The sequence below is a fragment of the Acomys russatus genome, chromosome X, assembly GCF_903995435.1.
Source record: "Acomys russatus chromosome X, mAcoRus1.1, whole genome shotgun sequence".
NCBI lineage: Eukaryota > Metazoa > Chordata > Mammalia > Rodentia > Muridae > Acomys > Acomys russatus.
Window position 1 is genome coordinate 84,090,321 of NC_067169.1, and position 23,807 is coordinate 84,114,127.

The following is a 23,807-nucleotide window of genomic DNA, read 5'->3' on the forward strand; positions in this document are numbered from 1 at the left end:
CATGACCAAAAGCAAGTTGGGGAGGAAAGGGTTTATTTTACTTACGCTTCTACATCACTGGACTTGTTACAATGTGTAAGTTTCATGGGGAAAGTCTTAGCCAAGGAGGTATCTCTGACCATTACTCAAAGTAGGATATTATTTTTTGATCTGTATAAGAAAAGTATGAATCAAAACAAATTATAGAGGGGAAAGAAAGGAAGATAAATGAAATGAGGATATGATTGTCCCTGGGTATGGTTGAGGAGAAGGCTTTTTATTATAGATATGAAGGAAAGTATAATGAGAGACACCTGGAAGAGTCCAGAGCAGGGAAAGTAGTAGACTGAACAAGGCCAGCAGAATGAACCAAGGAGAGAGAGAGAGAGAGAGAGAGAGAGAGAGAGAGAGAGAGAGAGAGAGAGAGAGAGAGAGAGAGAGAGAGAGAGAAGGACAAGAGAATCAAGAGAGAATACCAGCCAGACACAGTGGTACAGGCCTGTAATCCCAGCACTCAGAGAGGGGGAGGCAGGCAGATCTCTGTGAGTTCAAGACCAGCCTGGTCTACAAAACAAGTCCACGACAGCCAAGGCTACCCAGAGGAACCCTGTCTTGATAAACCAGAGGGAGAAGGGAATACCCAGAGCCAAGAGAGGAGCGAAGAGAGTGCATGATTGAAATGGCAGTTATATAAGACTAAGAAGTCTGGGAAAGAGAAGCCCATGGACTGGAGACATTTAGGGTAGGGGATAGGAGGAGCCAGGAATGCCAGCAAGAAGCTCTGAAACAGGTACTTGCTGAGAGAGACTAGATGTCAGCATTTGCTTTGGTATGCTATTAGACAACACATTTGCCCTGAGTTTCTTTTGAACCCAACTATTGTTTCAAAGTATCATTGATATGTACGGCTCCAACTGTGAAGTCATGAGTGGGATCTAGGGAGAGAGGACAGTCATACTTAGGAAGAACCTGGCTGGACTTTGAAAGTGCATGGAGTCCACAGAAAGCTGTCTGGCCGAGAGAGACTAAGGCCACGCTGTGGAGGGTGTCAAGCTTTCTACTGTGATTATTGTGGGGAGCCCTGCAAACACTGAGGCATAGCTGAGAGTTTCTCAAAGGAACACCACCCATCCTGAAAACCCAAAGTCCCTGGAGGCTAGGGGCAGGGAAAGCATGAAGCACTAATGTCTCTCATTAACTATTACTATTATAATCCTTGCCTTCATTCTTATAAATCTTACAGACTTAGGCTTAAGTCTCCAGGAAGATCTTTTGTTTTGATGCCCTCTGTGAGTCAACAATTGATGGATGGGATTTTGGCCTTTCTTGTTCCTCTTTCACATGTAGGTGATGCCATAGCCAAGGGCCTGAGGGTGGGGCTCTTGAGAGAGCTGCTCCCTGTTCCCATGGTTGACTTTTGCTTCTTTTAACTACCTGAAAGGCAAACTTCCAGCATTCATCTATCCTAGTGCCATTCCACCACCCCCCCAACCCCACATGTAGCCAGCTCTCTTTTCCCCTGTGGCAAAGGATTCCTGCTCAGCAGTGAGTCATCACCCACTAAGAAACACCACATGCCTTTCTGTGTCAGCAGTCTTAACGGAGGTTTTTTGGTTTTGCTTTAAAAAAAAAAAATGAGGGTGAAGAGATGGGGAAGAGGACAAGCCTAAGGAATGGAACAAAGTGAGCATACCACAAACGAAAGGGGTGACTCTGGCCTCCTCTTCCTGTTTGCCTGGAGGGGTCTTTGATATGTTAGACAACCTTCCATTGCCACTCAGTTTCATTTCCCTTGCTCTTTCAATTCTACTTAATCCCTTGTAGGCTCAGGGGTGTGGGTTTTGCTATGATGCTTCAGACCCATGGCTGACACCAAAAATAGAGATAGGACAGCCTTGCAAATGCTCTCACAGACTTCAATAAGTATAGGCTAAGCCTAGAATGTTAAAGATACTGTTGGAGCAATATACAGGTCATTGAAGTCCAAAGACAATGTAGAAAATCCATGACAGTTAGGAGACAGAGCATTCAGAGCCCTCATGGTGATGCTGATGGTGGTGGTGGTGGTGATGGTGGTGATGGTGGTGGTGATGCTGATGGTGATGGTGGTGGTGATGGTGATGGTGATGGTGATGGTGGTGGTGGTGGTAGTGGTGGTGATGATGAGAGGGTGGCAAGATGGCTCAAGAGTTAAGAGCATTTGTTGCTCTTCCAGAGTGTCTTAGTGTTTGCATTGCTGTGAAGAAATACTATGACCAAAAAGTAAGTTTAGGAGGAAAGGATTTATTTGGTTTAAGCTTCCACAATGCTGATTATTATTAAAGGAAGTTAGGGCAGGAACTTAAACAGGGGAGCAACCAGGAGGCAGGAGATGGTGCAGAGGCCATGGAGGGGTGTGGCTTACTGGCTCGCTCCAGCTCCCCATGGCTACCTCAGCTTCAGCATGCTTTCTTATGCTCAACTCAAGACCACTAGCCCAGGGATAGTACCACCCACAGTAGCCCTACCTCACCAATCCCAAATCAAGAAAACGCTGTATAGGCTTGCCCACAGCTCAATCTTAAGGAGGTATTCTCTCAATTGTGGCTCCTTCCTCTCTGATAACTGTAGCTTGGGTCAAGTTGGCATAAAACTAGCCGGTACACAGAGGAATCCGATTCATTTCCCAGCACCTGCTTTGGGCAGCTCACCTCGAGCTGTAACTCTAGTTCTAGGGGATCTGGCACTCTGTTCTGGCCTCTGTGTACCCCAGGAATGGACACAGTGCACCTTCATACACGCAAACACTCATACACATAAAAAGTCTTTGAAATAATTATAATGAGGTCATTATTATTTGTAAGATTTACTTATTTAAAATGTATTTTTACTGTTTTTGGTTATAGTGTGTGTGTGTGTGTGTGTGTGTGTGTGTGTGTGTGTGTGTTTCTGTGTGAGTATGTATGTACATGTCATTGAAAGTGCCTCCAGAGGCCTAAGGTTTTGGATCCCCCTGGAGCTGGGATTATAAGTGGTTGTGAGCCACCTGATATGGGTGCTGGGACTTGAACTCAGATATTCTAGAAGAGTGGTACATGTTTTTAATAGCTGAGGCACCTCTCCAGCCCCCAAATCATAATTATTAAACTGGTGTTTTAAGACATGTGTATATATATACACACATACGTGTAGAATATGTTTAGTATAATCATCAGAACACAGTGATGTATGTTAGTGGTTTTTTGTTTGTTTGTTTGTTTGTTTTTTCCAGATAGGGTTTCTCCATGTAGACCAGGCTGGCCTCGAACTTACATCGATCCACCTGCCTCTGCCTTCCGAGTGCTGGGATTAAAGGCATGCGCCACCACCGCCGCCCAGCTGTAGTGGTTTTTTAAAATAGTTTCCTTTTTAACTTGCATTGGTGTTTTAGCTGCATGTATGTCTGTGAGAGGTGGTTGGATCCTCTGGAACTAGAGCTAAGACGGTTGTGAGCTGCCGTGTGGGTGCTGGGAATTGAATTCAGGACCTTTGGAAGAACAGCCAGTGCTTTTAACCACTCAGCCATCTCTCTGGCCCCACTATGTAGTGGTTTTAATATCACATCATACAAGAGAAAACCAAGGGTTTCAGTAAAGTAATTGCCCCAAAGGATGTATGCCAAAGAGATGCAGAGTTAGAATTTGAGTCTAGGGTTTTGGAACTGGGTTCCATGATCTTAAACACTATATACCCCATCAGAAAATGTATTGGTGTCTAAAAATGTGTGGCCTTTCGGCCCTGGATTAAAGAACATCTTTTGATGAGCTATATCCTTCCATAGCAAAGATTCTAACATGAGAAGAGACAGGGAGGGAAGGAAAGTATGTTGCACATTGTCCTTGCCTACACACCTCTTAAACATAGGCACATGGCAAGCCTTGGCTAGATTTGGCATCGTCTGGTCTGGCGGAAGTCTTAACAGCTGGTATCATAGCTTTCAGAAAGCACTGTGAGTAAAACCTTCAAGCTGCCTGTGTGTTTCTTTGTGTCTGTGGTGTGGATGTATCACTTCCAGTTCCCTGGCCACCCACCATCCTCTCTCACATAGCAAGATTTGATGGGGTCATTTATGTCCTGGAAGAAAGTACACAAAATTTGAGCTTGGGAATGAGGCAGCTCTTTCAGAAAGAGACAGTGAAGGAGGAAGTGACTCACAAATGGAAAGTTTAACTGGTCAGAACATTCTGTCTGGAGCATTTGACCACTGATAGAGTAAGCAAGGAGTCTGTTGTCATCCCCATCTTCACGAGCAAAAGCTGTCTAAGGTAGCTATTATGTCCTGAGGCTTACCATCAGAAATCCTCTGGAATTGATTCCTGGATAAAATGACATGTGTGCTCAGAATCAGATTGTAGATGCAGGATATAATGAAGGTCCTTTGCTTGCCTAGCACATCCCAGGCACTGTATTAGGAAATATTCAGTGATAGATTTGTTCCCAGAACACAGCCACTCTACTTGCAGAGAAACAATACTTCCTGAAAGAAAGTAGCCCTCACTGTCCTCACTAAAACTGGGGTGGAAATAGATAACTATTCAATACTCACACAACAGCCATATGTTAGAGAAAACTGGGACCTACACAAGCTGGCTGAATGGAAAAAGGTGCTATCAATGCAATAAAACTTTAAGACATAAATTACAATTTGAGAGGAAATTGCAACAGATAAAATATGAGGTATGCCAAAATTAGCACTACGGTCATTTGTTTTACAAAAGAGTCTTGGGAGGGCCAACGTATACAAAATGCCAAGCTGAAAATACAGAGCAAACAGCAAACCATATACAGAGGGTAAATGGTTCTAATCTTCTTGGGCATAGGTCTGCATGTATAGTTGTGTACAGATAGACGTGGCAACTTGAGACCAATCCATGGTTACCACAAAGATTATGTGGCTGTGGTGGTGCGTGTCTTTAATCCTGGCACTCTGGAGGCAGAGGCAGGCCTCTGTGAGTTCGAGGCCAGCCTGGTCTACAAAGAGAGTCTTCGACAGCCAGGATTACACAGAGAAACTTTGTCTCAAGAAACAAACAAACAAGAATATTAACAGTTAGCAAGTGTAAAAAGAAAATTCAAAATGCTTATTAACCACCCACTGTACATTCTTCTAACTTGCACAGAGCTATGGCAATCTAGCTTTGATGTTCATTAAAAAAAAAAAAAAAAGAGTTGTGACCATCTTACCATCTTCAAAGAGAAGAGATCTAAAGATGAGAACTAAGAATGTGGGAAGCAAAGTGATTTTAAAATGAAGACAGAGAAAATTGATGCTTTTATTTACTCTGCCCTGATCCTGACCTAAAGTTTTTGGCGAAAGAAAAAAAAATTTTTTTACACGGTCATTAAACTAACTGCTTGTCCCATTGTTCTATGTCTTCAATCTTGTGTGCTGGGGGTTTGAAGTCTTGGTTTTTAGATGTCTTTTGCAATTATATGTAACATTCTCTTTTCGTATCTGGATGTGTGCATATCCCCCCCTCCAAATAGAAGGTAGTTGTTCCTCTTTTTATGTCATTTAGGTAATTATAACATTATTTTTACCTTTTTTTTTTTTTGGGTTTTCAAGACAGGGGTTCTCCGTGTAGCCCTGAATGTCCTGGACTTTCTTTGTAGATCAGGCTGGCCTTGAACTCACAGAGATCTGCCTGCCTCTGCCTCCCAAGTACTGGGAATAAAGGGATGTGCCACCACACTTGGTTCATTATTTTTACTTTTAACCGTAACATATTTTCCACCAGTATATCAAGATATATACTTCTGGTCAGAACTGTCTCCATGGGATAAAACACAGAAGTTGCAGAGTTCATGCTAGCTCATATACTCTACTGATGTCTGGATCTTGCATCCCAGAAATAATCACTTAATAAATGATTTATTTACTGTATATGTGTGTGCATGCCAAGTCCTTACGTTATCATACTGGCTATGTTAGGGGTTTGAATCCTGATCATATCTAACTCAAAGTTACAATTGAAAAGCCTAGGGAGGCACAACTTTTGACTTGCCATCACAAGCAACAGGGCGCTGAGAAGTACCTCTGGCTTCTGTTCTCTGGGTAAGGTGATCTGAAGAGCCAGCATCCACAGCTCACATCTGGAGCTCTTCCAGGCAGCCTGGCCCTTCTCAGTTTCTTTCTCCAGACAAGCCATGCCCCTATGATCTTGTTTCCAGCACCACTGAGAATATTAGATTACAAGATTCCTGGGTGAGGGAACAAAAGGCTCTGCCAACATGCCAGCCACTTTACTGAGCCCTCCAAGACAGAATTGCCTAGCAGAGCACACACGCAGAAGAAGGTCAGCTACTTGTGCCATTATTGTTTACCTTTCCATTTTGGCCTACCACCAGACTGTGATTGAGCTGTCTGGCTTTTGGCTGGCCATTCCTGGTTTGTAATTAGTCTTTCTCCCCCTCTAGCCATTCGGTGGAAACCTTAGAGAACGTTTGAAGTTGGTTTGGTATGTGTTTGCCATTGTTTTTTGGTGGGTTTGTTCATTTGTTTGTTTGTTCCTTCTGTTGTTGTTGCTTTGGTTTGGTTTGGTTTGGTTTTTGAGATAGATTCTCATCATATAGTTCTGGCATGTCTGTAGATTACTATATGACCCAGACTGATCTTAAATTCACAGAGATTTGCCTGTCTCTGTCTCTCAAGTGCTGGGATTCATGGTGTGTGAGCTACCACATTCAGCTTAATTCTGCTTTCTTTAATTAGAGCTGCTTTCAGGCTAAGTCATTCCTCCTCATAGGAGACCATTAAAAAGTCCTGAAGATCTAAGAACTAATTCCTATCAGGGTGACCTGGCATTGCTTATGGTAAGGACATGAGGACATATGCCCCAGGCCCTTCCTCAGACCAAAGGAGCTTTACACTGCTGCAGATCACGAAGGACTCTCAGCCTCCACCCCCTACAGAGTAAAATTCGAAGATGGCATGTTACCATGGTATCACATACTTGTAGGGTCAGAGTCATGTGCTCTCAATCCTCCCACACTTGTCCCATGCCCACAGACACTAGCAATCCCCATTTGACTAGTGTTGCCATCTCCCACTTCTGTTTTTCAAACACAACTTCAGACGAGTATAGAAAAGAGCTCTTAATTTTCTGCTCCCTAGTTTTAGCAGCATGGAAATGGTGAGGGATATATTAAGCAATGCCTACAGTCTACTTAGGGCAGACTAAATCACACAATGAATAATCAAGAGGTCAGAAGTAAGACATTTTCAGTCCTATGTGGGAGACTAGTGTATAACCACAGCAGTCAGGAGGCAGAGGCAGAATACCTGAGAGTTCAGGAGCAGGTTGGACTCCCTAGCACAGAGGTTCTCCGCCTCCCTAATTCTCTGGGCCTTTAGCACAGTTCCTCATGTTGTGATGACCCATAAACATGAATTACTTTGTAGCTACTTCATAACTGTAATTTTGCTATTGTTATAAATCATAATATAAATATATGACATGAGACCCCCCCACACACAAAGGGGTCATGACTCACAGGTTCAGAACCACTGCCATAGTGAATTCCAGCAGGCCATCCTGACCAGCCTAGTGGGAGCCTATCTGAAAACAAAATGCATCTCCCGAGTATAGCAGATCACTGAACACGTTTGGAGTGTTTTCTAGAGACAATTCTGTTACCACACTGATAAGAAGGCTCTGCTTACTGTACCATATTTCTTGGCTCTATGGTTTCTTAGAATGACTATTACATTCATCTCTGGAAACATGAGCAAACAATCCAAGAGCAATTCCCTGCTAAGCTGACAACCTTGGAAAAGCCAGAGTCATTTATTTCTAGATACCTACCCTACCAGATGTTTGCATTCTAGATATGGTGAGAATGCTTCTTGTCTTGGGTGTCACAGCTTCAGTCTTCTCTACGCCGTCTATCGTGGTTATTATCATCATTGCCCAGAGAAGGCTGACGGGCCTAACCTATATGTTCATCATTTGGCTTGGCTTTGGCTTTCAAAATTAGGTGTTTGAGTAACTGCATAGCAAACGAGAATCCAAAGCTATTGATTTTTGACAGAGGGAGGTTAACCAGTCTTTCAGGACCTATTGCTTTACAGCTATGTTTTCTGCAGGTAAACCTGGGGATCAGAACTTAGATATGATACCTTCAGCATTCCTGAAATTTCTACTGCATCATCGGGATACTGGACTTGGTAGTAGCCAAAGTGCTGCATTTCATGCTGTTAGCCACAAATAGACTCTCATAACTGGTAAATAAACTTAAATTCCATGGGCAGGATTCCATTCTTCAAGTCAACACACAACAATCACAAGACTCATTGAGCCGAGTATAGTGGCACGTGCCTCTTAGCCCAGCAATCAGGGAGGCAAAGGCAGGTGGATCTCGATGAGTTTGAGGCCGACCTGGTCTACAAAGTGAGCCCAGTACTGCCAAGGCTACATAGGGAAACCCTGTCTCGAAACAAACAAACAAAAAACAAGACTGATTGATTGCTGAATACAGATCTTCAAGGATATTTGTTCTCTGTCTTTGTTTATATACTTAATTTTTTTTCTGTTTTCTTTTCTTTTCTCTGCAATGCTGGAGATGAAACCCTGAACCCCAGTCACAACATGCTAGGATCTACTACTGAGCAAAATCCTTCACTCTTAAATATTTTCCTGGTGTCTGTTTCTCTACTTGTTTTTGTTTTTTGTTTGTTTGTTTGTTTCCCTCATGAATGGGTCAGAAAAGATAAACGAGACAGTTTCTAGTGTCTACGTGGGAAATCCATTTGAACATTCTCCCTAGTATGTGACTCACAGAACCTTCAATAGAACTTACCCTGGCCTTGTAAAAGAGGTGATACTAAGTCTGGCTCACAGGAGTCTTTCTGGTTGAATTTCACAGTTAGTAAAAGGAACTATTTTTAAATTTTCCAACTGCAGACATAGGAGAATGTTTTTGTTTTTGTTTTTTTAATCTATGGCTTTGATAACTCTGTATCTTTTACTCATCAAATGCAAGAAGAGTACATTTTTCCTCAGATAATTGCGTATATTATTACTAAGTGCATTCAATCATTTGAAAATATGATTCTAACATACATATGTAATTACCAAAGGACCTGAAAAGTATGAACCTTAAGGTTTTAATTCACATTCACTCAGTTGGCAGAAAGAATTTACTGCGGAAAACAAAGGTTCAGGAATTCTGGCTAGAACATGGATCAATGTCTTAAGTGACACCTCGCAGGATCAGAAGGTATCCACTTTACCCTGTTGTACTATTTTTATCAGGACAAGGACCACTTCAGGAAAGTAGGGGAAAGTTCAAATGACATCTGCATAAGGTTCTTTCAGGAGTTCATTCTTGGGACATGCTCTTTGCTTTCATAAGCTGATTGTGCAATCCCACAATTCAAGAGAGGTGGCTGTTGGATAAATGTCATGGGGGAGGGCTTCCCTTCATGTGTAATGTGGAGGAGTTCTATTTGCTTTACACAGCTCAAGTTCCAGGAAGTGAAAGATTCCTTTGTTCCTGAGAAATCCATTTAAATGTAAACTCAGACTTCAGATTCAGGGGGAAAAAATGAGTCATAAAACCTGTTGACAAGATGTTGCTGCCCGGCATCCTGCACACTACGTTTGTTGTCAGAGTGTGTGTGTGTGTGTGCGTGTTTGTGTATGTGTGTGTGTTTAAAGAAGAGGTCATGAGTTTAATAGGACATGGGGAAGGCAAGGGAGGAGTTAGATAGGAAAGAGATGGGTGAAATTATGTAAATAAATTACTCATATATATTTTCACCAAAAAATTAAAGTATTTCTTTTAACATGTCATGTATGTTCAGATTTCTAAGCTTGATGTTATGAATCAGAGCAAAGGGCAGACAGTTGAAGCTGAGTAAATCCTTCAGTGAAGTTACTCAGGAGCTGTGTAATGTTAGTCACATTTTCTCTCCACCTTGACTAGCTGTGGGTCTCTGTGTTAATTTCCCTTTACTGCAACACACACACACACACACACACACACACACACACAAACACACACACATGCACAATGGTGTGCACGTGTGCAAGTGCAAACACTTGTTCTAAGGGAAAGGAATCGGAAATGTCCTGGAAATCTGTGCTTCATGGGCATGTGTGAAGTCACCTGCTCTAGTTCTCCCTTACTTTCTCCACACTCAACTCCACCCTCACCTCTAAGCCTAACTAACCCAGACAAGCCTTTAGTGAATCAAACCATGAGTCACTTTGCAACGTTGTCCTTTAGGCTATCCTTAATGCAGTCTGTGGCTTGAATGAATTAGTAAGCTGTCCTCAGAATCATGGTGCCCTTAGGATGCTTTGCTAGCTCTTTTCTCTTGCAGTTTTTTTTTCCTGAGTAGGTCTTGAGCAGATAACATGCCATCAAGAACATAAGCAGAGCCCTATGGAACTGTTTGACACAAAAGGTAGTTAAGGGGTCTTTATCTTCTCTATGCAACAGATGCCAGGAACATGTCTCTTTTCTTTAGCTAAGCATCTATTTCAGGACATCTCTCCATCAACATATCACTTCCATGAAACCATGGGCCTTATATCCTTCTCCCTGCCCTCCCTCACTGTTGATTCAAGTTGAATGTGGTAACTAAACACTCAGAGGAATCTTAGAAGCTAAAAGTGAGGGGAACCTCATGAAGAGGTACCATGAAACAGAATAGCAAAGAGTTAAAGCCAGAGGAACTTGCCATATTCAAGCAGTCAGCCTTAATTTATCAGCTAATTTAAATGCATCCACATTCGACTCTTTAGCTGATACAACCTCTAGGTTCTTTGTCCTCATGACTGAGTGGAGACTCCCAGAGCACAAGGTCAGGCAGTCACCCTGTCAGCTATACACTGAGAAAGGTGTGGGTCACTGCCCTTCCAGAAGATTTGCCTAACAGAGGTGGGGGGAGGGGTTGGGGGAAAAGAAAGCTAGGAAAGCTTAGAGAAAGATTGAGGGCCACTGGAGAGGGAGGGCTGCCACATGGCATAAAGGAATAGTGATTAAAGAGATTAGCTGCTCTTCAATCAGAAAAGCAGGGCAAGGGAGCCTTAGGAGCCTTCACAAGCATAAAGAGACTCTTCAGTGGAGTGAACAATGAATGCTGAAAGAAAGGTAAGAATTGCTTTTTGGTTTACAAGATGAGTTAAGATCAAATCAAAGAAAGTCTGATTTGACATAGAGAAGTCACTACCATGTGATGCAGAAAAAGTAGGCAATATATGTCACATATGCAAAAAGACCAGAAAGAATCATTAGTGCTAGCCTGCAAATCTAGCACTCAGGGAAAGATAAACGTGAGTTTGAGACCAGCCTTGTACTACACACAAAATTTGAGGCCAGCCGGGATAGTGTGAGACACAGTCTCAAGTTTCTGCGTAATTTTCAGTTCCACGTCTTTTTCTTTTTGTGATGTCCCAGGCTGGCCTCAACTTTAGTAATTAAATAGCCAAGGATGACGTTGTACTTATCAAGTGCCGGTGTCACCGAAGTGTACTTTCCCACTCAGCCTTTTCCATCTTTAGGTCCTTTCTGTTTGTTTTGACACAGGGTTTTACTATGTGGCTCAAGCTAGAACTTAAGATCTCCCTGCTGCTATCTGCCAAGGGCTAGTATTGCAGCCATGTACCACCATAGTTGGCCATTTTCAGGTTCTTAGGCAACATAGTGAAGACAATATCTCTGGATGTTGCACTGAGAGAAGAATTCTCTTATACAAAATGATACCGTCTAGGCATCTTCTAGATATTTTCCAACTCATATTTTTATAGCCTTTCACGTTATAAATAATGAACTTATAGCTATAAAAATATTTTGGGCAAACATTCTATGCCAGGTTGAAAATGTAATTAGGCTGAGCTAAAAACAAATTCATGCTCAAAGAACTAAGATCCTAGGTAAAAATATGAAACTACAACACACTTTATTTTTGTTAAAAAAAATAATGGAATATTTGGGGTAAGGAATCTGCCTTGTCAGAAAACACCATTGGTAAATGTGAGCAACGTTCACTCAGAAGGTAAGCTGTTCTTCTCAGGGTCACTTCTATTGTGGTAAGGAGCAAATAAAAGGGGGGCTTTTTCACCTTATAGTGCGCACACACTCACACACACACACACACACACACACACGGCGGGGGGGTTGTGGGGGGAGGACAGAGACAGGAGAGGTCTAGTCTGTGGAAACAATGAAAATAGAGATACATTTAAGGAGTGTTACTTTTAAGCAACTCAGCGCTACATTGTCACAGTCTCAGAATGCTAACAGACATTTAAACACCACTAGAAGATGTACAAAATTCAGAATATTCCTACACTGATGCAGGATTTTTATGATGCCCTTGTAGGGCTGACTAGACTACAAATAACTGTAAAAGGTAATAAAGGACTGTTTTCCTGATGCCTGCTTTTACTGTAAATAGAACATATTTTGATTTTTTTCATTTAGTTATATGCTTCATTGTGCATTTACATACATGTATATCATTGTACTTTGTTTATATTCTTTTGTCTCCCCTTCCACCTCTTCCTACTAGTCCACTTCCTCTCCCCAAATAATCACACTTACCCCTTTTTATGGTGTGTGTGTGTGTGTGTGTGTGTGTGTGTGTGTGTGTGTGTTTTATGAAAGATTGAGCTTTCTTTATCCATTAATCTGTTGATGAACACCTAGGATGATTCCAAAACTCAGTTATTGTGAATGGTGCCACAAAAGAAGTAGGAACCCCTTTGTCTCTCTGTGATAGGCAGAGTTGGATTCTTTGCTTATATTGCCAGCAGCTCTGCAGCTACATTGTGTGACAATTCTGTTTTCAGTGTTTTAAGGAACCTCCACAGCGATTTCCATATGGCTGGATTAATTTACATCTCCACCATCAGTATATAAAGGTTCTGTTTTCCCACATTCCTGTCAGCATGTGATGGTGTTGGCTTTGTTTTTGATGGCCATTTTGACTGGAGTGAGATGGAATCTGAATGCAGTTTTAACTTGCATGCCCGCTGTCTAAGGATGCTGACCGTTGTCCTTATTTTCATCAACCCTTTGTATTTCTTCTCTTAAGAAGTGTCTGTTTAGTTCCTTTGTTGCCTTTTGGTTGGATGACATGGATATTGATATTTAATTTAGGCTCTTCCTATATTATAGATATTAATTCAGTACCGGGTGCACAGCTAGCAAAAACTGCCTTCGTTGTGTATGATGTCTCTCTTCTCTCCAGACTACTTCCTGTGGTGAAGCTTTACAATTGTATAAAACACAATTTCTTAGTTCTTGCTATTACTTCCTGAGCACGTGGAGCTCTTGCCATTCCTTGCCTTTCTCTTGAAGTGTTCTCCCCATTTTCCTCCATCGGTTTCAAAGTTTAAAGGCTTACATTAAGGTTGTTGAAGCAGATTGAATTGATTTTTTTTTTAACAAGGTGAGAGACAGTGGCTTAATTTAATTCTTCTACAGGAGAACATGGAGTTTTCTCAGCACTATTGTTGAAGAGGTGGTGTTCGCTATGGTGAGAGCTTTTGGCAACTTTGTCAAAAATTGGGTGATTGGAGGTGGACATCTGTAATGCCAGGACTTGTTAGATGGTGGCAGGGGCATCAGAGGTTCAAGGCAAGACCATCTTGAGATGCAAGAGCTCCTGTCTCAACAGCAACAACAAACAAAACCACATAAATCCATACCTGTGTGGATTTACTCTGAATCCCTTTTCTATTCCTTTGTCCATGTGTCTTTTTTATGTGTGCTGGCAACATGCTGGATTTGTCACTATGGTCCTATACTATAATTTGAAATTAGGTATTGTGATGCCTCTAACAGTGTTCTTTTTGCTTAGGATTGCTTTGCTTATGTGGGGTCTTTTGTGTTTCTGTGTAACTCTTAGAATAGTTCTTTGGTTATTCTGTAAAGAATAACATTTTAATTATGACAGTGATTGCACTGAATATGTCCATTGCTTCTGTTAACAGCACCATTTCACAATATTTATCCTTCTATTTCATATCAGAAAGTCATTCTTCAGTTTCTTTCTCTGATATTTTAAAGTTTTAATTGTAAGAATAGAGAGATGGCTCAGCAGGTAAAGACACATAGCCACTAAGCCCTCAAACCTCAGTTTAACTCCTGGGAGCCACTTGTGGGAAGGAAAGAGCCAACTCTTTCAAGTTGTCCACTGACCTTTACACATCCACAGTGGGATATGAACACATACCCACACCCAACCACACACAGCCACACACATACACACACACACACACACACACTATGTAAAGAAATAAGTGCAAAAAACAATAACATTTTAATTGCACATGTCTTTAACATACTTTTAGGTTAAAGGTTAGGTTTATTCCTAGGTGGTTAATTTTTAATTCATCTATTTTTGTTTAATTATGTGTAAGTATGTGTGTTTGTGTATAGATATGTGTTTGTGAGTTCACATGCCATTTATTGCCAGAAGATACCATTGGATCCTAGGGAGCTGGAGTTACAGGTGGTTGTGAGCTGCCCAAATTCTGGTTCTCTGGAAGAGAAGTATTGGATCTTACTGTTGAGGCATTTCCCCAGTCTCCTAGATATTCTTGTCATTGTTATTGCTAAAGGGATTGTTTTACTTCTCTCTCAGTATGTTCACTATTCATATAGAGAAAAATCTAATTATTTTTGTAGGCTTACTTAGTATTCTGCTACTTTGCTCAAAGTGCTTATGAGATCTAAAGAGTCTATGCAGCTTTCAAGTACAGAATCATTTGAGGTCATTTTACTTCTTCCTTTCTTATTTGTATTCTTTTGGCTTCTCTCTTGTCTTATTGTTTTGACTGAGATTTCAAGCACTACATTGAATAAGAGTGGAAGGACCCTTTCATCTTCTCATTTTAAATGAAACACTTCCAGCCTTATCCCATTTAGTATAATGTTGGTGATAAGGTTGTCATATATAGCCTTTTATTGTGTTTTCATGGTTGATCTTTACTGTCAACCTAACTGGAACTGGATTTGAGCGTGTCTATTAGGATATTTCTAGAGAGAATTAACTGACAAAGGAATATGCATGGGGAATGTGGGTGGCACTGTCATATGGGCTGGGCTCCCAGACTGAACAAAAAGGATTAAAGGAAAAGCACACTGAGCACAGTGTTCATCATTTTCTGGTTCCTAACCATTGGCAGAGAGCAAAGAGCTGCCTCAATAGCTATGCCACAAGAGCTATACCCACTGCCACTGCCATGCCTTTCCCAACATGATGGGCTGTATCTCCTCCAAATAAAGAATCAAAGTATGCCCTTCACTTCTTAAGTTGCTTTGTCAGGTACTTTGTCATAATAGTGAGAAAACAAATAAATATAGAAAACTGGTACAAGGATTATGATGATTGGTTTTTCAAGACAGGGTTTCTCTGTGTAGCCTTGGCTCTCTTCAAACTCACTGTAGACCACACTCGCCTCGAACTCATAGAGATCCACCTGCTTCTGCCTCCATGAGTGCTGGCCTTCTGCCATATGCTAGGATAAGGATGGAAATCATTAATGTTATAAACTTGACTTTGCAGTCAATAGGCCTTTGGAATCATGTCATGAGAGGAAATGTTGCAGAATGTAGAAAAGTTTAGAGCTGCAAACTAGAGAAGTCTTCGTACACTATAAGTAAAGCTTAATGGATGGAATATCATAAGACAAAAATGCCAATAGCCATGCAGACATGTATACGATAAGTCTGTGCTCATGAGGTTTCAAAGGGGAATAAGAACACTGCTGGGAAATAAGCTAGAGGCCATTTGTGTTATATTCTGTCACAGAATCCTGTTGCATTCTTTTTATATCCTGAATAATTGAGAGGGGTTGAAATCAGAAGTAATGGACTAAGTTTGGTATAGGAAATCTCAACACATCTTACCAATATTTCTGATTTTAAAAGTTTTTTTATCACATTTGTTTGTGAATTATTTCTGGGTTGCTCATTATTGGACTCTGCTGGGTGGAAAGAGTGGTGAATTGAAATAGAGGTCTCTAGCCTTGTCTACCATTCATCTTGGTGCTGAGCCTGGACTAGTCAAGAGTCAGACATTCACCGCATCTCTCTTCTTTAAGAGCCTCACTTCTTGAAGCTGGGCGTGGTGGCACATGCCTTTAATCCCAGCACTTGGAAGGCAGAGGCAGGAGGACTGACATGAGTTCAAGGCAAGCCCTGCTCTACAAAATGAGTCCAGGACAGCCAAGGCTACACAGAGAAACCCTGTCTTGAAAAAAAACAAAAACCAAAATAGAAAAACACAGAGCCTCACTTCTTTTTTTTTTTAATGGTTTTTTTGAGACAGGGTTTCTCTGTGTAGCCTTGACTGTCCCGGACTCACTTTGTAGACTAGGCTGGCCTCGAACTCACAATGATCCGCCTGCCTCTGCCTCAATTTTTAAAATTTTTTTTCCTGTTTGTTTTGAGACAAGGTTTCTCTATGTAGCCTTGACTGTCCTGAACTCACTTTGTAGACCAGGCTGGCCTTGAACTTACAGAGATTTGCCTGTGTCTGTCTCCCTGAGAGCTGGGACTAAAGGTGTGTGCCACCACACCTAGCTTCTCACTTCTTTATATACCAACAGCCTCTGCAACCCACACTTAGCCTTCCAGCCTTGGGGCCAAACAGGTTCTCCCATGTTCCAGCTGCTCCGTGGTTTATATACTCTGCTTGGCTCATTACCAAGCTAAGGAGAATCCCCTGAAGACTTTGGAGAGTGGCAGAAGCAAACAGAAGACTGAAATTTGACATGGTGGCTCAGCCTCTGTGCTTTCATAGCCCATCCCTCAGTGAACACTCCATGGGAGGAAGATGGGCTGTGGAAATCAAGCGCTCCACTGGGTCCATGTTTCAGAGTTTGCAATCCTGCAGGTAGTGAAATGCATGGCAGACAGGTGGCTCCACAATTCAAGCTGCCTGTTGTCCTCAGGTTTGGGGGTACCCATCTCTCTGCAGTAATCCTCAGGTGATATTAACAGTTCCTCACCCAGAAGGCTGGGCCACAAACCACCATGCCCTTTACTACCCGAATCCAATGCCTACCTGCATATGTCGGCATGCCCACATCTGGCCCCGTCACTTATAATTGTCCCCACATCCCCCTGCTACTCAGGAACTGTAGCAGTGGATCTTCAGGCTGCCTAACTTATTCCCTATTTTCATGACCCTAGAGTAGTTAAATTCAAACACTTGGTTCTTTCCAAAGATGGCACCTAATCACAGTCACAGGGAGTGGCAAAAAGACATCCTGTCCAGTGCCAACCTGTCATGAACTAATCATTAGCTCACTAAATTCTCCAACCTAATCCCAGCTTTGCAAGAACTGGTTTGCCTTATGAGTAGGACTACCAGGCTCTTTACCAGGGCTACCTGGTATCTTTTGCCTGGCTGAATCATCTATTTTTTTCAGATTCATTGCCAAAAGGAATACCATTTGCTGGGGGCAAAACCTGAAGCTAAACAGTCTGTTTGTGTCAATGCCTGTATACTATTGTTGAGATAAACAGGGTTTATATTAAGAATTCCAAGGAGCCAAGATGTTTCTGGCTAATATATACATCATAGAAAATCATGTTCCCTCTTTTTAGACATAACTTTGCAGTTAAATAAGAAGAGTCATATGATGGGACCTTTGTTGTGTTACTTTAAGACTTTTTTCCATTCTTCATTTTACCACTTTGTGCTATATCTCTCCAAACTGCCCTCTCTGAAAATTTGAAGGACCGACGAAGCTGAGAGAATGACCATCCCTGAGTTACAGCCATTCCAGAAGCTTCCGCCTTCTGACCCCAACACTTTCCAGAAAGGCTTCTTCATGAGAATTCTTGAAGCCAGCCTTTCCTTCAGCACCTTGCATTACCAGGAACTCTACATGCACCAGAAAATTCATTTCCTTTAACTTTGTGTCTGTTCCATATATTACCTTTGTCTGCTTCAGTAGCATGGGCATTTATGTATTTATTAAAGCAACTTTTATGTACCTGATGTAACATCATCTTGGAGGCCTATTGCCTCTGTCTCCTAACCTAGGCCTAGTCTAGGAAGCTCCAAGCCTCCAGACAATCTAATCTAGGCCTAGAATCTCTTCATCCTCTGAGACTTAACTGCAAAATAAGCTCATCCTTTCTAGTTCTTTCTAGAAACTTAGATGGCTGGCTGGTTTAACTTAGCTGCTCTGGCTCAAACTCCTCTCCAAACTGACTGATTTAATCTTGCTTCTCTTAGTTTCTCACTGAATTGCTTTGCTTGCCTTCAAACTGATTCTAGCCATCTGCTCTAAGCTTCTGGCTCCTTCTCATTCTCTGGCTCACTCAGTCTTCACCTGTGTCTAGCTTGTTCTCACTGTAAAACTTTCCTGGTAAAACTGCCTCTGAGTTCGGTGAACTGAACGGACATGAATTCAACTCCAGGGCACTGCCTCTCAACTCACTGACTCAAACTGAACTGCCTGAACAGCACTGACTAGAACCCAAAGATCTGCAAGCCTCTGCCTCCAAGTGCTGGGATTAAAGGCCTATACCACCATGCCTGAACCTAAGCTTTTCTTTACCCAGAACTTACTCTTAGACCAGACTGGCCTTGAACTCAGAGATCTGCTTGCCTCTGTCTTCTGGGATTACAGGTGAGTTTGTATTCCAGCCAGATCACACAGACCTAGAAGGTCTTTCGATGTCATCTCTTACAAGAGCAGTCATGTTCTGAGTTAACATTCCTCTACATACGTTAACCTATGAGATCCAAAATCCATACCTCCAAAAAGCAGAATGACGTAGTCTCCCATCTAAGAAGAACTAAGCAGTCACTATGTTGCCTACTTTCTGGGATAAGGCACGTTCAGAATGCTATGACCATAGGCTGAGTGACAGAAAATCCAAATAGCTATTCATTGGCTGTTCCAAGACAACTATGTCCCATGATTTTAATTTTAATATGTCCAAAACTGCTGATTATGCCGTGTTATGATTCCCTTCCCCTACGAGGCTGCTATCTCACTGATGCTATCTCTGCCTGATCCATAATACCGTAGTTGCCTGGAGTTGTTAAAACACACCCATTTTGGTTGCTGTTGCTTTTGTTTCTTTTGTTATGTATTTTTGCTAACAGACTCTACTGTTGAATCAGAAGCTGGCCTCAAACTTGCAACAATCCTCATGACTCAATAACTTCACACACTGGAATTACAGGTGTGGGCCATTACATCCAACTCCACACTCTGGCTCCTAAGACTTAACTCTGTTGTCCAACTTTAATTTCCTGTTTGATTCATAAGTGTCCCTCCTCCTTACTCCCTCTCTGCGCTCTTTGTATCTCATACTTATCTTTCTGGCCTTGGAGTCAAAAGACAAAGGAACAAGGAACAAAACCAGTTGAATACTTCCCACCCCTTATCAAATCTGCCATGGGGCCATGGACAGTGGTGAACAATACCTCCTACACCTTGGCTGCTCTTCATATTTCCCTACTGTGTGTTCCTCTGATGTAGGTATTATTCTTGATGCGTGACTATGTATGTTTTCTATGTGCCAGGGTAGGAATGGAAAAGCTGTAGGCTCCTCTCTCCACCAGGATCCTGGCTTCTATATCTCCTGGAGATAAGCTCAAGAAGCCTTGCTCCTTCTTTAGCTGACAATCCCATCGTGCCCTCCATTCTAGAGTTTGCCACTTGCCAAGTGGTAAATGGCTATTCTGCTGCACAGAACTAGTGGCTGAGTACATGTTTAACCACTGTGGTGCTTAGACAGGGTGGCTGAGGGCATGTCTGACTACTGTAGTACTCCAGGGTTTTTTCAGTGGTCTGCTGAAGTATGGTCACCAAATCTCCTGAAAGTCAGTTGGGAACTTGTCAGAAAATACACTAAAGCAATGCCATATTGGCGGTTTGAAATTGGCCATAGTGTTTCAAGCTTTTAACATATTAAATAATGTTGTAAAGAACATATTTATACCATTTCCCCATTTGAGTGTGATTCAAGGAGGGACTACCTTGCCCTGCCCCCACCTTGTTACTTAGCATCTTTGGGTCTGTGGATTGTAGCATAGTTATCCTGAACTTTATGGCTAAAATCCACTTATAAGTGAATACATATCATGTGTGTCTTTCTGGATCTCGGTTACCTCACTCAAGATAATCTTTTCTAGTTTCATCCATTTGCCTACAAACTGCATGTATTTCTTGTTTTTAACAGCTGAATAATATTCCATTGTGTACATGTAGCACATTTTCTCTATCCATTCTTCAGTTGAAGAATATCTAGGTTGTTTCCAGATTCTGACTATTACAAATAAGGCTGCTATGAAAATAGTTTAGCAAGTATCCTTGCAGTATGGTGGAACATCTTTTAGGTATATGCCCAGAAGTGGTTTATCTATGTCTTGAGGTAGTACTATTTCCAGTTTTCAGAGAAAGTGCCAGATTGACTTCCAAAGTGGTTGTACAAGTTTGTATTCCAACCAGCAATGGAGGAGTGTTCCCCTTTCTCCACATCCTCACTAGTATATGCTGTCACTTGAGATTTTGATCTTAGCCACTCTGACACGTGTAAGATGCAATCTCAGAGTCATTTTGATTTGCATTTCTCTGGTGACTAATGATGTTGAGCACTTCTTTAAGTGCTTCTCAGCCATTAGAGATTCCTCTGTTGATAATGGCTTGCAGAGAAAAGGGGAACTAAGGGCTGGAGCATCTCTGAGACAAGCTGGAGATTTGGGACAGGGTGGGCTCCAGGGAGGATATAGGGATGACTCTAGCTGAGCCTCTGAGCATCGGGGGACATGGAGACTGAGGAGGCCACCTTCTTGCCATGTAGGACTTATAGTGGTGGGAGGGGAACACCAATCAACCCACAAAACATTTGCCCCAAAATTTGCCCTGTCTACTGGATGTGCAGGGATAAAGATAGAGCATAGACTGAGGGAATGTCCAACCAATTCCTGGCCCAACCTGAGACCCAACCCATGGGAGAGAGCCAACTTCTGACACCATTAATGATACTCTGCTATACTTAACCATCCTCTGAGATGCCCCAGCCAGTAGCTGATAGAATCAAATGCTGAGACTCACAGCCAAGCATGAGGCAGAGCTCAGGGAGACCTGTGGAAGAGTGGGGAACAAGGATAGAAAGACTTGAGAGGGGACAAGAACACCACAAGAAGACCAAGAGAGTCAACTAACATAGGCCCATGGGGGCTTGCAGAGATGGAAGCACCAAAGAGCTTACATGGACTGGACCTAGGCCCCCTACATATATGTAACCAATGGGCAGTTTGATCTTCTTGTGGGTCCCCTAGTAAGTTGAGCGAGTGCTGTCTATGGCATGGACTCTGTTGCCTGCTTTCAATCACTTCCCCCTAACTGGGCTGCCTTGCTTGGCCTCCATGGGTGCGAATGACCTCAGTCCTCATGTGACTTGCTGTGCATGGGTGGGATGGTGGGGGGCTCCCCTTTTCTGAGGACAAGGGGAGGGCTGGGAGAGGGAAGAGGGCAGGAGGTGGGGCCCCGAGGCAAGGAGGGAGGCAGGAGGCTATGATTGGGATGTAAAGTGAATATATAAATTAAAACTAAATTTAAAAAAGAAAATATTTCCATATACAACTTTGTGTTTTGTGAAATAATTCTGTGTGACACATGGAGACACATCCTCATGAAACTTTAGAATGCCAGAGAAGCCATTGGAATCTTCGTTCCATTAGACAAAGGCATGACCGGAGGACCTAGGAAACAGATTTTATTTTAAGAGGCTAGATTCATGGAATTATGCACAGTAGTGCTTAACCTCAACCCAGTGTCACATTAAGATAAGAAATAAGCACTTCTCTTTGTTCTCATTTAACTAGGCACAAGTTCAGATTTGAGTTCTCTATTTCCTGTGTCTTCTGTCCTCTGTCTATTCAGATTAGAATTCTCTACTTCCTGCGACTTCTGTCCTCTATTTAGACTTGAATCCCCTAGTTTCTGTGTCTTTTTGTCTTCTGTCTATTCAGACTTGAATTCTCTACTTCCTGCCTCTTCTGTCCTTTGTCTATCTGTTCCGTGACTATTAATCTGTGCTTGCCTGAAGAAGGCTGTCTTGGGAATCAGTCTGTCCCTGTGTATGTGTGTGACTGTATCTTCTGTGTGTCTGTGTATATTTGTTTGCCTGTGACTGTGTGTGTTTGTCCTTCACAAAGAACATCACATAGGGGAGGAACGGGATATGTTACAAGAGTCTTTCACAGAGGTTTTGTTGTTGTTGTTTTTAAACAAGCAATTAATTAGGTCACTGGCTTCAACTGATTCCAACTGATTACACAACAAATATTACTACAAACACCATGATTTATCAGCCAATATCCATAAATAGGTGCTTCCAACTCTTATGATAGTTCTTAAAAGGTTTTCAACCTTTGTATTTGCTGTTTTCAGCAAATGCTTTAAGCATGCATTGTTCCAAGTCAGGGCCATGGGAAAGTACGTATGATAAGACTGTGGCTATGCATTGGCTTAGGTTGCAAAAGTTGATTACATGGGAAATCCAACGCGAGTATGGTTAGTTATAACATTGATCTCTAAGTACTGAGTACACAGTAGGGTAGAAGTCTTAAGTCCTCAGTGACTTAATTATTAATTCTGGCCATGAGATCCAGCAAAATTCCACTCTCTTAGACTGTAAGAGATATTTTCAAAATATTGCATCGCCACAGCTAGACAAAAGAAAATTCCCAGAAGGTAGGTAAAAGGAAAGTGCTGCAAAGCAATTGTGTCGTGGGTTCGAGATAGGTAGCTGTATGAATCTGGAAAAATGCCCGCAGTAAAGAGATAGAACCTTCAAATTATCTGGGATATGGTCAATACTTGGTCTGTCTTAGGGTTGCTTATTGCTGTGATGAAACACCTTGACCAAAATCACCTTGGGGAATAAAGAATTTATTCCACTTCCATCATATCACAGTTCATCAGCAAAATCAGGTAATGAAAGAACTAAAAAAGGAAAAGAACCTGGAGGCAGGAACTAAAACAGACTACATGGAGAGGTGCTGCTTACTGGCTTGCACCTTATGACTTGCTCAGCCTGCTTTCTTATAGACATCAGGACCATCTGCCCAGGGATAGTGTCATCAACAATGGCTGGTCCCTCCCCCATCAATCACTAATTAAGAAAATGCCTGGGCCTGGTGGGTCATGCCTTTAATCCCAGCACTAGGAAGGCAGAGGCAAGTGGATAACTGTGAGTTCGAGGCCAGCCTGATCTACAGGACAACCAAGATAACATAAAGAAACCCTGACTCAAAAAACAAACAAACAAAAAAATTGGAACAGTATAGAGAAGATTAGCATGGACCCTGCGCAAGGATGACACGCAATCGTGAAGTGTTCCATATTTAAGCTGGGCATGGTGGCACATGCCTTTAATCCCTGCACTCAGGAGGCAGAGGCAGGAGCATCTCTGTAAGTTCGAGACCAACCTGATCTACAAAGCAAGTCCAGGACAGCCAAGATTACACAAAGAAACCCTGTCTTGAAAAACCATAAAAAAAAAAAAAATTAAAAAAAAAAGGAAGAAAATGCCTTACAGGCTTGTCTGCAGCCAAATCTTATAAAGGAAGTTTTTCAATTGAGGTTCCCTCCTCTCAGATAATGCTAGCTCCTGTCACGTTGACATAAAACTAGCCAGCACAGGGTCCTTTAGGTTTAGACTCTTAGTGATAGGACACAAATACAGACAGACACACACACACACACACACACACACACACAAAGCACTAAACTTGTGAAAATAAAAGTAATCATTAACTCTATGAAAAAAGCTATATACAATGTGGGAAAGGGTAAGAATCATATTCCCTATTA

General features: G+C 42.0%; 1 non-coding gene across 1 annotated transcript; it reads left to right on the top strand.

Annotated features, from left to right (window-relative positions):
• Positions 1-23,240: 23,240 nt before the first annotated feature.
• Positions 23,241-23,342, top strand: LOC127185982 (U6 spliceosomal RNA). The gene has a single exon (XR_007830246.1). It is a non-coding gene; the product is annotated as a U6 spliceosomal RNA (small nuclear RNA).
• Positions 23,343-23,807: the final 465 nt, after the last annotated feature.